Source organism: Chlorocebus sabaeus, unplaced genomic scaffold (assembly GCF_047675955.1).
Source record: "Chlorocebus sabaeus isolate Y175 unplaced genomic scaffold, mChlSab1.0.hap1 unalloc_scaffold_428, whole genome shotgun sequence".
NCBI classification, from domain to species: Eukaryota; Metazoa; Chordata; class Mammalia; order Primates; family Cercopithecidae; genus Chlorocebus; species Chlorocebus sabaeus.
The window spans coordinates 81,826-94,064 of NW_027327735.1; positions in this window are offsets into that span (position 1 = coordinate 81,826).

Genomic DNA, 12,239 nt, shown 5'->3' on the forward strand with positions numbered 1-12,239 from the left:
GCTGTGTTCCTTTTACTTCTGTCCAGAAGGTAAAACACCAGCATGATAAAACAGCCGAACCTGTCAGCCACCATGCAAGCCTTTCCTATATTTGATTCAATGTACTTTTCCAGAAGCAAAATGAAAGTTCTCACAGACGGGGCCTCCTCTGCCTTGTCTTCAGAATTGGAAAATATATTGTCCATCAAGGAGCCTCAGTACTGAACCTAAAACTCAAGAGAAAACGTTTCCTGAATAATAAGTGGGATGATGACTTGAAATCTTGCAAAACAGGCACAATCTTATTACGATAGGCCTTATTAAGGCTAAATGGCCTTATCCATGGTTGAAATTGACACATCATTATATTAAAAAATCTCCACAAGTGATTGATTTTACTCAGCAGCCAGGGTTTATGTCAAGTGTGAGGATAACGAGCAAGAAATTCGAGCCCTTGGCAAACTGGTTGGAGAGGCAAGGATTGTGTCCAGGTAGAGCTCATAACAATATTTATTGCTTAAGCTATTTAATTAAATATGTAATTTACCCTCAAACTGTGGCTGACATTATATGTAGTCCTGAGCCACATTAAGATGTACTATTTGTGCTGTGAAATTCTACGGGATTTGACAAATGCATGGTGGCAGATCTCCAGCATTAAAGCATAACACAGAATGCTTCTCTTATTCAAGCTCTTCTTCCCTTCACATAGAGGGAATCAATCGACTTTTGTATACTAACTTTCGAATTTGTTTCTTTATTCCCATCTTCTTTAATTAAAGCACAAGATATCGTACTCAATTTCCATTTGATCTTCCAAAACAAAGGTACTGAATAATCCATACCTGAATTTCATTGATTCAGACTCAGGTCCACCGCTAAGCAGTAAAGGCCAAACGTACTGTGCTGCCACGTCATGGCCAGCAAAGGGCAATGAAACCCTTCCCTCCGGCCATGCAGGGCGCATGCGCGGTCTGCTTGCCGCCGCGAGCCGGGTCTCCAGGGAGGACCTGAGTTTTCTTTACCCAGGGTGAGGAAGGCGCCGCCACCCTGGCCTTGGGGCTGGGGCCTCTGGGGAGGTTCCGGGTGGGGGCGTTGAAGAGGCAGCTCTTTTTGCAAGGCCCAGGATGGCGGGCCCTGCACAGGCCGTGCTGTTCTGCGCCCTCAGGGCGTCAGTATCCCCTTGGGGCAGGATGCCCCCGCTGGGCCTGGAGCATCCTTGGCGCTGCCCTCGCAGAGCCGCGCTGAGGTTGAGGTGGCGCGGGGGGCCCGGGCTCCGCGAGGAGCAGCAGCAGCCAGGGCTGGAGGACCCGGGCTCCGGGGCTCCGGGGCGTCTGGCCTGGGTGAGACTGAGCCCATCCAGGGACTGGGACTCCCGAGTTCTGGTGCGGGTGGATCCTGGGCAGGCTCAGGACCAAGTCCCTCTCTTTCCACCAAGGAGCGCCCAGAGGCTGGCGGGAGCTCCAGGTTCACCTCCTCCTCCTTCAGGTGTTTACTTTTCCTTTATTTCTGTAAGGCCAGAAATTGGCGCCATCCTTCACATCAGTGAATCGGGACCCTAACACCCATTACCTCAGGTTTATTGTTATTGCCATTAACAGTGTTGGTGGCATTATCACTAAGATCATCATTGTTGTTATTGTCATTCATGATTATTAGCAGGTGTGTTCATCATTTTGTCTCACTATGCATTTTTTTTGTGTGTGTGATTGGTTTTGTATGACGTTGAATTGAACTTCTCTAATCTTGACTAGTGTTGTCAGATTCCTGAAGAGCATTCCGGAGGACAACCCCTGCCTTTAGTGCAGCCACAGAATTTCGTGGGCACAGGAGAGCACCTAGAATATTCCCCTTTCATTGCACAGCAGCTTTGGGAAATGGTGGCTGCCTGGCTCTGAGATGAGGTGGAAAAGACCGGATACTGGGGCAAGTGATATCACCTCCACTGGTGTTTTTATGAAGCCAAGTTCACTGTCTCCCACGTAGACTTAGAATAAAATCTGATGGCTCTAAAAGGCCATGTTTGCCCTTCCTGGACTTCCTGGGAGCCTTTAAATCTCGTGTGGTTCCTAGAGTGGCTAGGTTGCCATATCTGTGCCTCGTATGGCAGCACCAGTCTTTTCTGGGCCAACAAGGGCACTTAGAATGTTTCCAGAAGCTCAGGCATGCTGTGTCTGTTCCTCCCTTCTGTTCAATGGCAATTCACTGGGTCCCTGGCTGACATAGAACATCCTGTAGACGGATGGGCTTGGGTGACTTCCTGGCCAGCCTTTCCAGGCAGTTATCTTTGAAAAACTTGAAGAGACTCACAGAGGCCATTCACTGGTATTTCATGACTGCAAGTGTGGTTTCTGGTTCCTTGAGTTTACTTAGAATATTTGAATGGCTCTGAATGGCCAAGAAACCCTCTCTGGTCTTGGAGGCTGCCAAAAGTTATTACTGGGCCTTGGAAGAGTCTTTAAAATTTTTCCAGGTACAGCTGAGAATAGGAAACTTTTCCAGGTCTAGCCCAATCAGCTTAGGTCGAGTCCTGAAAAACTGGTGGGTACTAGGGGAGCTCATCTTATGAAAGAACAATTGGTGGCAAAGCTGGGTCTCCAGGACAGCTGTGTGTGTATATGTCTGCAGAGCATGCCTTGTAGTCCTCTTTAGTAACTGAACACCATTTGTGAATGGATAAACTATATTCCTTGCTGTACAATAATGAAAAATCCATATTAACAGTGGTAGTAATAAAAATATTGATGAATATTAACAGGAATGATGATCATCATGATACTGGTACTAGTGATTATAATACTGATAATAATACTAACCCTATGGACTTGGGACATATGCGTTTTCCCTAAGTGGATAATAGGCATAAATATTTGGTGGTGTAGGGTTATTTCAAGTCCCAGAAAGCAAGGATGAACATCTAGAACGAGAAGAAAAACAATCTGGAGGTTGGCATGTGCACACCTGGGGACTCCTGTGTTAACTTCTGCTGTTTCAGCCTAAGAGGGAATGTTAATATAACCCTGGTCCTGCAACACCATGCTGACCAACACCTACCAGCTTTCAGGAGATAAGATAGCTGGCTGATGGGGCAGGGATCCAGAGAAGATACGTGTCCAGACCCGTACATGTTGCCCAGTGGCAGAGTTCATGACAAGCAAAAAACCCCAGGACAATGTCATTCCCAGCCACCTGACTGTCATCTGCTCTTTCATGGTCCCTCTCTACTGGTACCTCTAGGCACTGGCATGTCCTCCAGAGGCTGTAGGAGGGCATCATACTCAGTACTCTGCCACCTGCAGGAGGCAAGAAAGATGGAAAGAGCTAAATACCATGGCTTCTGGGTTCTTTTTGGTGGGCATGGCATATTTTGCATTTGCTTTACTAATGGTGGAACCCAGTCAGTGGTTTGCAATACAGCTCTGGATGACTCTGGACACCTGTAGAGATTTTGACAATTTCTAGAAGGTCACAAGTTCTTGGAGGACTTTTTCACGAGTTCTTTGACTGAAAAAGTGGCTCAAAGAACTACTGTAGTGACTTAGAAAATGTTGTAAAGGCTGGGCGCGGTGGCTCATGCCTGTAATACCAACACTTTGGGAGGCCGAGGCGGGCAGATTTCGAGGTCAGGAGTTTGAGACCAGCCTGAAACCCCGTCTCTACTAAAAATTCAAAAATTAGGCAGGCGTCGTGGCATGCATCTGTAACCCAGCTACTCAGGAGGCTGAGGCGGGAGGATCGCTTGAACCTGGGAGTCGGAGGTTGCAGTGAGCCAAGATTGGGCCACTGGACTCCAGCCTGGGTGACAGTGCGAGACTCTATCACAAAAAAAATAAATAAATAAAAGAAGAAGAAGAAGAAAAAGAAAATGTTGCAGAGACTCTGGTGAACAGGTAGTCCCTCTCCTGCCACTCCAGGTAAAAGTTTCTTGGCCACAAACCTGGTTTAGCAGTATCCCTTCATCTTAGGTGGGTAACAGAAAGCCATTCATGACCTATCCAAGCATGGAGGGGGAATTTGACTTAGAAAACTTTTAGGTGGACTAGTTGGTGAAAGAAAGTGCATTCTAGGGCTCACAGGCCTACACATAGAGTTGCTAGCACATAAAGCATATGTATGAATTCTTTCTGAGCCCATGGCAAGACCAGGGTGCACTTCATCCATCTCCTATGCTGGTATGAATAGGTACTTGCCCGAAAAAGAAAAGAATAACTCAGGAAGCCCATTCTTCTACAGGACACCAAGTGGTACAGTAGGAGTCTTGGAGTTGCTGTGTTATGTATGTTTTAAGGTTGTCTTTTAATCATCTTCAGCAAACTCAACAGTCTTCAGAACATAAAAAAAATTATTCAACATTGCATAATAACTACCACAAATCTATCCATGATAAAGAACTGTACCCACATAATAATAACATTAATAGCAATCACAATGGTGTGATATAAATGTCATTTTAATGAAGAGAATAATAAAAAAGCAGATATTTAAGAACATATTCCTGTAAGCCTGTGACATTGTTCCCATATGAGCCCTCATGTTATTGATTACAGGGAGAGGCTTGGGGCTGCATCTTGAAATGTCTTCTGTGATGGCAAAGAAGAGTGGCAGTAGGGAGAATAATTCTGAGCCACACGAAGGCTTGGGCAAAAGTGGAGATGCCTGTGCCACGTGGAAATACATTACAAATGGACTATGGAAAAGGGTCTGGCCAGAGTCCTGCCTGGCACAGGTCATACAAAAGCTCTCAGTAGTTCGCCCCAAGAAATGGCTGGTCCAGGCTGTAGATGAGAAGCACTGGGCAGACAGATCCACACCCGCTTCCTGAGTCTCAGAAGTCTGGTGTGCATCGAACATTAAGCCCCCAAGCCTACTGAGACTTCACCTCCTGGCTGGTCTTCTACCATCTGATTCTTGAGCCCCATCACGTAAGTGCCATCTCCATACTGGAATTGCTGACAATGTCTGATGGAGGGTTTCACCCTGGGTACTCAGTACCAGCAATGGATGAAATACCAGAAGGGAGGCTCCAGGGCTTCCATAGAAGACACATTCTAAAGTTGCTCAGGTGATCAAATGGTCATCTCATAGATTTTCAGCAGAACTGCAGCATTTTGTGAATACCTGAGTGAATGCAGAAAGTATCCAGACGCATGGGCATTCTAGGAAGCTCCCTGTGTAAATCAAATACAAGGAATATCTACTTCTGGGCTCAAAAGCTAACTTAGATAATAAAAAAAGTGAGATGCTGGCAGAAGGCAAATAACTCCACTTCAGTTCCTGAGAGAAAAATGGTTCTGTAACCCCTGAGTTTATTTAGAAAATGTTTGGAGCCTCAGGAAGACCAAGTATATCATTCCTGATGTTTCCAGGGCAGATTGGACTGCTTGGGCCTCTGGGACTATTCTAAGCCCTCTCAGGTTTCCATGGGAAACCGTATCTCTACTCCTAGAGCTCACACCACCCCCGAGCAAGCTCATTGTTTTCTAAATATTCCAAGGAAGTCCATCCAGGGTATGCCTGTATTGGTGAGTTTCACCTTGGACTGGCAGGAGAACTCTGAGAATGATACATCCTGACTTCACTTGATAAAGGTAGGGGAGCCAAGAAGTCCAGATCTGGAGAGCACCTGAAACACCAGATGGCAGAAGGACAGTAAGGAGGTGAAGTCAGCTATGGAGGTGGAGCTTCATGTTTAATGCATGTAGGATTCTGAGTTCCAGGATTGATGGGCTGGTGGGGATGAGATACATGTCTTCTTTGCAGAGAGCCAGGCCAAACCAGCCATCTGGTTACACTACTGAAAGCTTTTGTGTGCCCAGTGGTAGGCAAGACACAAGCCAAACTCTCTTCACCTCTGGCTGGTAGTCCTTGACTAGAGAAGTTTGCACACAAGTGGTCCTATTAGCCCATGCTCTTCTGTGGCTTGGTTTCCTTTCACCTGTTTCTCATGTTTGCCATCATGGAACACATTTCATAGTGAAATTCTTTGACTCTGACTCCAAATTACACAAGGAGGACCCAATTTGTGAACTTTTCATATATTTAGGAGAATCTCCACATTGATTTTTGTATCCTTGTGTTCATATTGTCACCAGTATTAAAATTCTTACTATTTAGGTCATTGTGTTCACTATCATAATTATTAAATATTTTTCATTTATCATTTATTTTTATTGGTTAATTTTTGTGGCAGCTGTTATATAACAATCACTAGAGTTTCTCTATTCATGAAAGATGTCCACGTTAATGGAGGTAACTAGGAGTGTTACTTTACAGGTATGTAAACACAGATAATCTTGGCTGAACTGTGACTATATTGTCTGGTGTCCCTTTGAAGGTGAAGCCTCTTGTGTTATTCTAAGTGACCTCTGGAGACAGAAACTGTCTCATAATTGCAGGGACAACTTGAGAAGGCATCCTGAGCCTATGCAGAAATGCAGAAGCACTTCCATGATCTAAGCAACCTATGTGAAGGCCTGAAAGCCAAAGCAAAGCTGTCCAACAAAAAGTTTTCCTAGTAACACTGGAGGTCCATCAGTCATTCCTCCTGGTCTGGAAATGCCAGAAATGTCCTCCGTGGTTCTTGTGAGGGTCCAGATTTTTTCAAAATCACCTCAGGAGCCACAGAACCACTCCATCCTACCTGAAATTGCAGAATGACTCTTCTTTTGACCAGAGTCTCAAAAATATATTCATTGATAGTTTTGGTTCCTGGGAGCCGCCATTGCTTGCAAAAGATGTGCCAGAGACTAGACATTTTCTGTTTCCTCACTTGTCCAGAAAAGACTGAAGTTTTTCTGGAACACAGAAATGGGAATCTGACCCTCTGAGCAGCCTCAGAATTTTCTAAGTCTTCCAAGCAGAGTGGAAGTTCTGGTGAGGACCCATTGTACCCCCTGATGGTCTGGAATCACATAGGATGATGCGTTTAAACAACTCTAGGTGGAGATATATTTTCTGAGATATTCCAAGGAGGAGGGACACAACTGGACCAGATGTTAAAAGGGCAGCTGAGCATTAAGTGCCTATGTAGTGTTTGCAGCTCAATGTCCCATGCAGAACGGGACTCTGGGCTCTTGTGTTAGAATTCAATGTAATTCTGGGGTCTTGCTTTTCTTCCAGGAAATCCCACTTCCATCTGGATGTCTGGATGAACTACTGAAAGCCACTGAGTGTCCTACCCCACGAGTGTGTTGTGTGCAGTGGGGCCAGGCTGCTTCATCCACTGCACGTTAAATGTTTCCAATACTTTCTGGCCAAAGTTTAGAGTTGTCAGACCACTGACTTTGAATGTTGACCTGGTTCCTTTTGAACAGAGTAAAATCTATTGACGTTTAAGGTCACCTCTTTTCATGGATGGTGAAGAGGCAGGCTGTTCAGGCACAACTGCCCTCAGGTCTGGAGGGCGGCGGAGGTCACTGTGGGTGGTGGGTGAATCTGGAACCTCTGTGGCTGTAGACTTTCAAATATTTCATTCTTTCTTTTGTAGTTTGTGTTTGTTGCTTGCTTTTTTTTACAATGGGAACTGGAATGTAAGATGCCAAACTAGCCTGTGGGGGACATGGATTTTCACAACAGTAACCACAGAGTGTAGTTTCCATTTCTATTCCCTGTTCATGTGGGAGGCAGAGAAGGAAATCCGGTGCTCAGTTCTAGGGACATCACAGGACTAGGACATGTACAGTGAGGGTGGAAGGCAGAGGCATTGCTTTAGGAGAATAAAATTACTGCATGCACACACATATGTATGTATATGGATGTATGTACACAAATATGCATATTTATAGATTCTGTTCTCCCTCTCTATATGTAATTTTCTTTATTTCACACTTGATATGATTTTTTTTATTATACTTTGTGTTCTAGGGTACATGTGCACAATGTATAGGTTTGTTACATATATATACGTGTGCCATGTTGGTGTGCTGCACCCATTAACTCATCATTTACATTAGGTATATCTCCTAATGCTATCCCTCCCCCCTCTCCCCACCCTACATCAGGCGCCAGTGTGTGATGTTCCCCTTACTGTGTCCAAGTGATCTCATTGTTCAGTTACCACCTATGAGTGAGGACATGTGGTGTTTGGTTTTCTGTTCTTGTGATAGTTTGCTGAGAATGATGGTTTCTGGCTACATCGATGTCCCTACAAAGGATGCAAACTCATCCTTTTTTATGGCTGCATAGTATTCCATGGTGTATATGTGGCACATTTTCTTAATCTAGTCTGTCATTATGGACATTTGGGTTGGTTCCAAGTCTCTGCTATTGTGAATAGTGCTGCAGTAAACATACATGAGCATGTGTCTTTATAGCAGCATGATTTATAATCCTTTGGGGATATACCCAGTAATAGGATGGCTGGGTCAAATGGTATTTCAAGTTCTACATCCTTGAGGAATCGCCACACTGTCTTTCACAGTGGTTGAACTAGTTTACAGTCCCACCAACAGTGTAAAAGTGTTCCTATTTCTCCACATCCTCTCCAGCACCTGTTGTTTCCTGACTTTTTAATAATTGCCATTCTAACTGGTGTGAGATGGCATCTTACTGTGGTTTTGATTTGCATTTCTCTGATGGCAAGTGATGATGAGTATTTTTTCATGTGTCTGTTGGCTGCATAAATGTCTTCTTTTGAGAAGTGTCTGTTCTTATCCTTTGCCCACTTTTGGATGGGGTTGTTTTTTTCTTGTAAATTTGTTTGAGTTCTTTGTAGGTTCTGGATATTAGCCCTTTGTCAGATGAGTAGATTGCCACAATTTTTTCCCATTCTGTAGGTTGTCTGTTCACTCTGATGGTAGTTTCTTTTGCTGTGCAGAAGCTCTTTAGTTTAATTAGATCCCATTTGTCTATTTTGGCTTTTGTTGCCATTGCTTTTGGTGTTGTAGATATGAAGTCCTTGCCCATGCCTATGTTCTGAATGGTATTGCCTAGGTTTTCTTCTAGGGCTTTTATGGTTTTAGGTCTAATATTTAAGTCTCTAATCCCTCTTGAATTAATTTTTGTGTAAGGAGTAAGGAAGGGATCCAGTTTCAGCTTTTTATTTATGGCTAGCCAGTTTTCCCAGCAGCATTTATTAAATAGGGAATCCTTTCCCCATTTCTTATTTTTGTCAGGTTTGTCAAAGATCAGATGGTTGTAGAAGTGTGGTATTATTTCTGAGGGCTCTGTTCTGTTCCATTGGTCTATAGCTCTGTTTTCATAGCAGTATCATGCTGTTTTGGTTACTGTAGCCTTGCTGTATAGTTTGAAGTCAGGTAGCGTGATGCCTCCAGCTTTGTTCTTTTGACTAGGATTGTCTTGACAATGCGGGCTCTTTTTTGGTTCCATATGAACTTTAAAGTAGTTTTTTCCAATTCTGTAAAGGAAGTCATTGGTAGCTTAATGGGCATGGCATTGAATCTGTAAATTACCTTAGGCAGTATGGCCATTTTCACGATATTGATTCTTCCTGTTCATGAGCATGGAATGTTCTTCCATTTGTTTGTGTCCTCCTTTATTTCACTGAGCAGTGGTTTGTAGTTCTCCTTGAAGAGGTTCTTCACATCTGTTGTAAGTTGGATTCCTAGGTATTTTATTCTCTTTGAAGCAATTGTGAATGGGAGTTCATTCATGATTTGGCTCTCTGTCTGTTATTGGTGTATAAGAATACTTGTGATTGTTGCACATTAATTTTGTATCCTGAGACTTTGCTAAAGTTGCTTATCAGTTTGAGGAGATTTTGGGCTGAGACGATGGGGTTTCCTAAATAGACAAGCATGTTATCTGCAAACAGGGACAATTTGACTTCTTCTTTTCCTAATCAAATACTCTTTATTTCTTTCTCTTGCCTGATTGCCATGGCCAGAACTTCCAACACTATGTTGAATAGGAGTGGTGAGAGAGGGCATCCCTGTCTTGTGCCAGTTTTTAAGGGGAATGCTTCCAGTTTTTGCCCATTCAGTATGATACTGGCTGTGGGTTTGTCATGAATAGCTCTTATTATTTTGAGATACGTTCCATCAATACTGAATTTATTGAGAGTTTTTAGCATGAAGGGTTGTTGAATTTTGTCAAAGGCCTTTTCTGCATCTATTGAGATAATCATGTGTTTTTTGTCTTTGGTTCTGTTTATATGTTGGATTACATTTATTGATTTCAGTATGTTGAACCAGCCTTGCATCCCAGGGATGAAGCCCACTTGATCATGGTGGATAAGCTTTTTGATGTGCCTCTGGATTCGGTTAGCCAATATTTTATTGAGGATTTTTCTGTCAATGTTCATCAGGGATATTGGTCTAAAATTCTCTTGTTTTGGTGTGTCTCTGCCAGGCTTTGGTATCAGGATGATACTGGCCTCATAAAATGAGTTAGAGAGGATTCCCTGTTTTTCTATTGATTGGAATAGTTTCAGAAGGAATAGTACCAGCTCCTCTTTGTACCTCTGGTAGAATTTAGCTGTGAATCTGTCTGGTCCTGGACTTTTTTTGGTTAGTAGGCTATTAATTATTACCTCAATTTCAGAGCCTGCTATTGGTCTCTTCAGGGATTCAACTTCTTCCTGGTTTAGTCTTGGGAGAGTGTATGTGTCCAGGAATGTATCCATTTCTTCTAAGTTTTCTAGTTTATTTGTGTAGAGGTTTTTATAGTATTCTCTGATGGTAGTTTGTATTTCTGTGGGGTCGGTGGTGATATCCCTTTATCATTTTTTATTGCATCTATTTGATTCTTCTCTCTTTTTTTCTTTATTGCTCTTGCTAGTGGTCTATCAATTTTGTTGATCTTTTCAAAAAACTAGCTTCTGGATTCATTGATTTTTTGAAGGGTTTTTTGTGTCTCTGTCTCCTTCAGTTCTGCTCTGATCTTAGTTATTTCTTGCCTTCTGTTAGCTTTTGAATGTGTTTGCTCTTGCTTCTCTAGTTCTTTTAATTGTGATGTTAGGGTGTCAATTTTAGATCTTTCCTGCTTTCTCTTGTGAGAATTTAGTGCTATAAATTTCCCTCTACACACTGCTTTAAATGTGTCCCAGATATTCTGGTATGTTGTATCTTTGTTCTCATTGGTTTCAAAGAACAACTTTATTTCTGCCTTCATTTCGTTATGTACCCAGTAGTCATTCAAGAGCAAGTTGTTCAGTTTCCATGTAGTTGAGTGGTTTTGATTGAGTTTCTTAATCCTGAGTTCTTGTTTGATTGCACTGTGGTCTGAGAGACAGTTTGTTATAATTTCTGTTCTTTTACAGTTGCTGAGGGGTGCTTTACTTCGAACTATGTGGTCAATTTTGGAATAAGTACAATGTGGTGCTGAGAAGAATGTGTATTCTGTTGATTTGGGGTGGAGAGTTCTGTAGAAGTCTATTAGGTCCGCTTGGTGCAGAGTTGAGTTCAATTCCTGGATATCCTTATTGACTTTCTGTCTCGTTGATCTGTCCAATGTTGACAGTGGGGGGTTAAATTCTCCCACTATTATTGTGTGGGAGTCTAACTCTCTTTGTAAGTCTCTAAGGCCTTGTTTTATGAATCTGGATGCTCCTGTATTGGGTGCATATATATTTAGGGTAGTTAACTCTTCTTGTTGAATTGATCCCTTTATCATTATGTAATGATCTTCTTTGTCTCTTTTGATCTTTGTAGTATAATGTCTGTATTATCAGAGACTAGGATTGTAACCCCTGACATTTTTTTGTTTTCCATTTGCTTGGTAGATCTTCTTCCATCCCTTTATTTTGAGCCTATGTGTGTCTCTGCACGTGAGATGAGTCTCCTGAATACAGCAAACTGATGGGTCTTGACTCTTTATCCAATTTGCCAGTCTGTGTCTTTTAATTGGAGCATTTAACCCATTTACATTTAAGGTTAATATTGTTATGTGTGAACTTGATCCTGTCATGATGATGTTAGCTGGTTATTTTGCTCGTTAGTTGATGCAGTTTCTTCCTAGCATCGATGGTCTTTACATGTTGGCATGTTTTTGCAATGGTTAGTACTGTTTGTTCCTTTCCATGTTTAGTACTTCCTTCAGGAACTCTTGTAGGGCAGGCCTGGTGGTGACAGAATCTCTCAGCATTTGCTTGTCTGTAAAAGATTTTATTTCTCCTTCACTTATGAAACTTAGTTGACTGGATATGAAATTCTGGTTTGAAAATTCTTTAAGAATGTTGACTATCAGCCCCCACTCTCTTCTGGCTTGTAGAGTTTCTGCCAAGATATCTGCTGTTAGTCTGATGGGCTTCCCTTTGTGGGTAATGTAACCTTTCTCTCTGACTGCCCTTAACATTTTTTCCT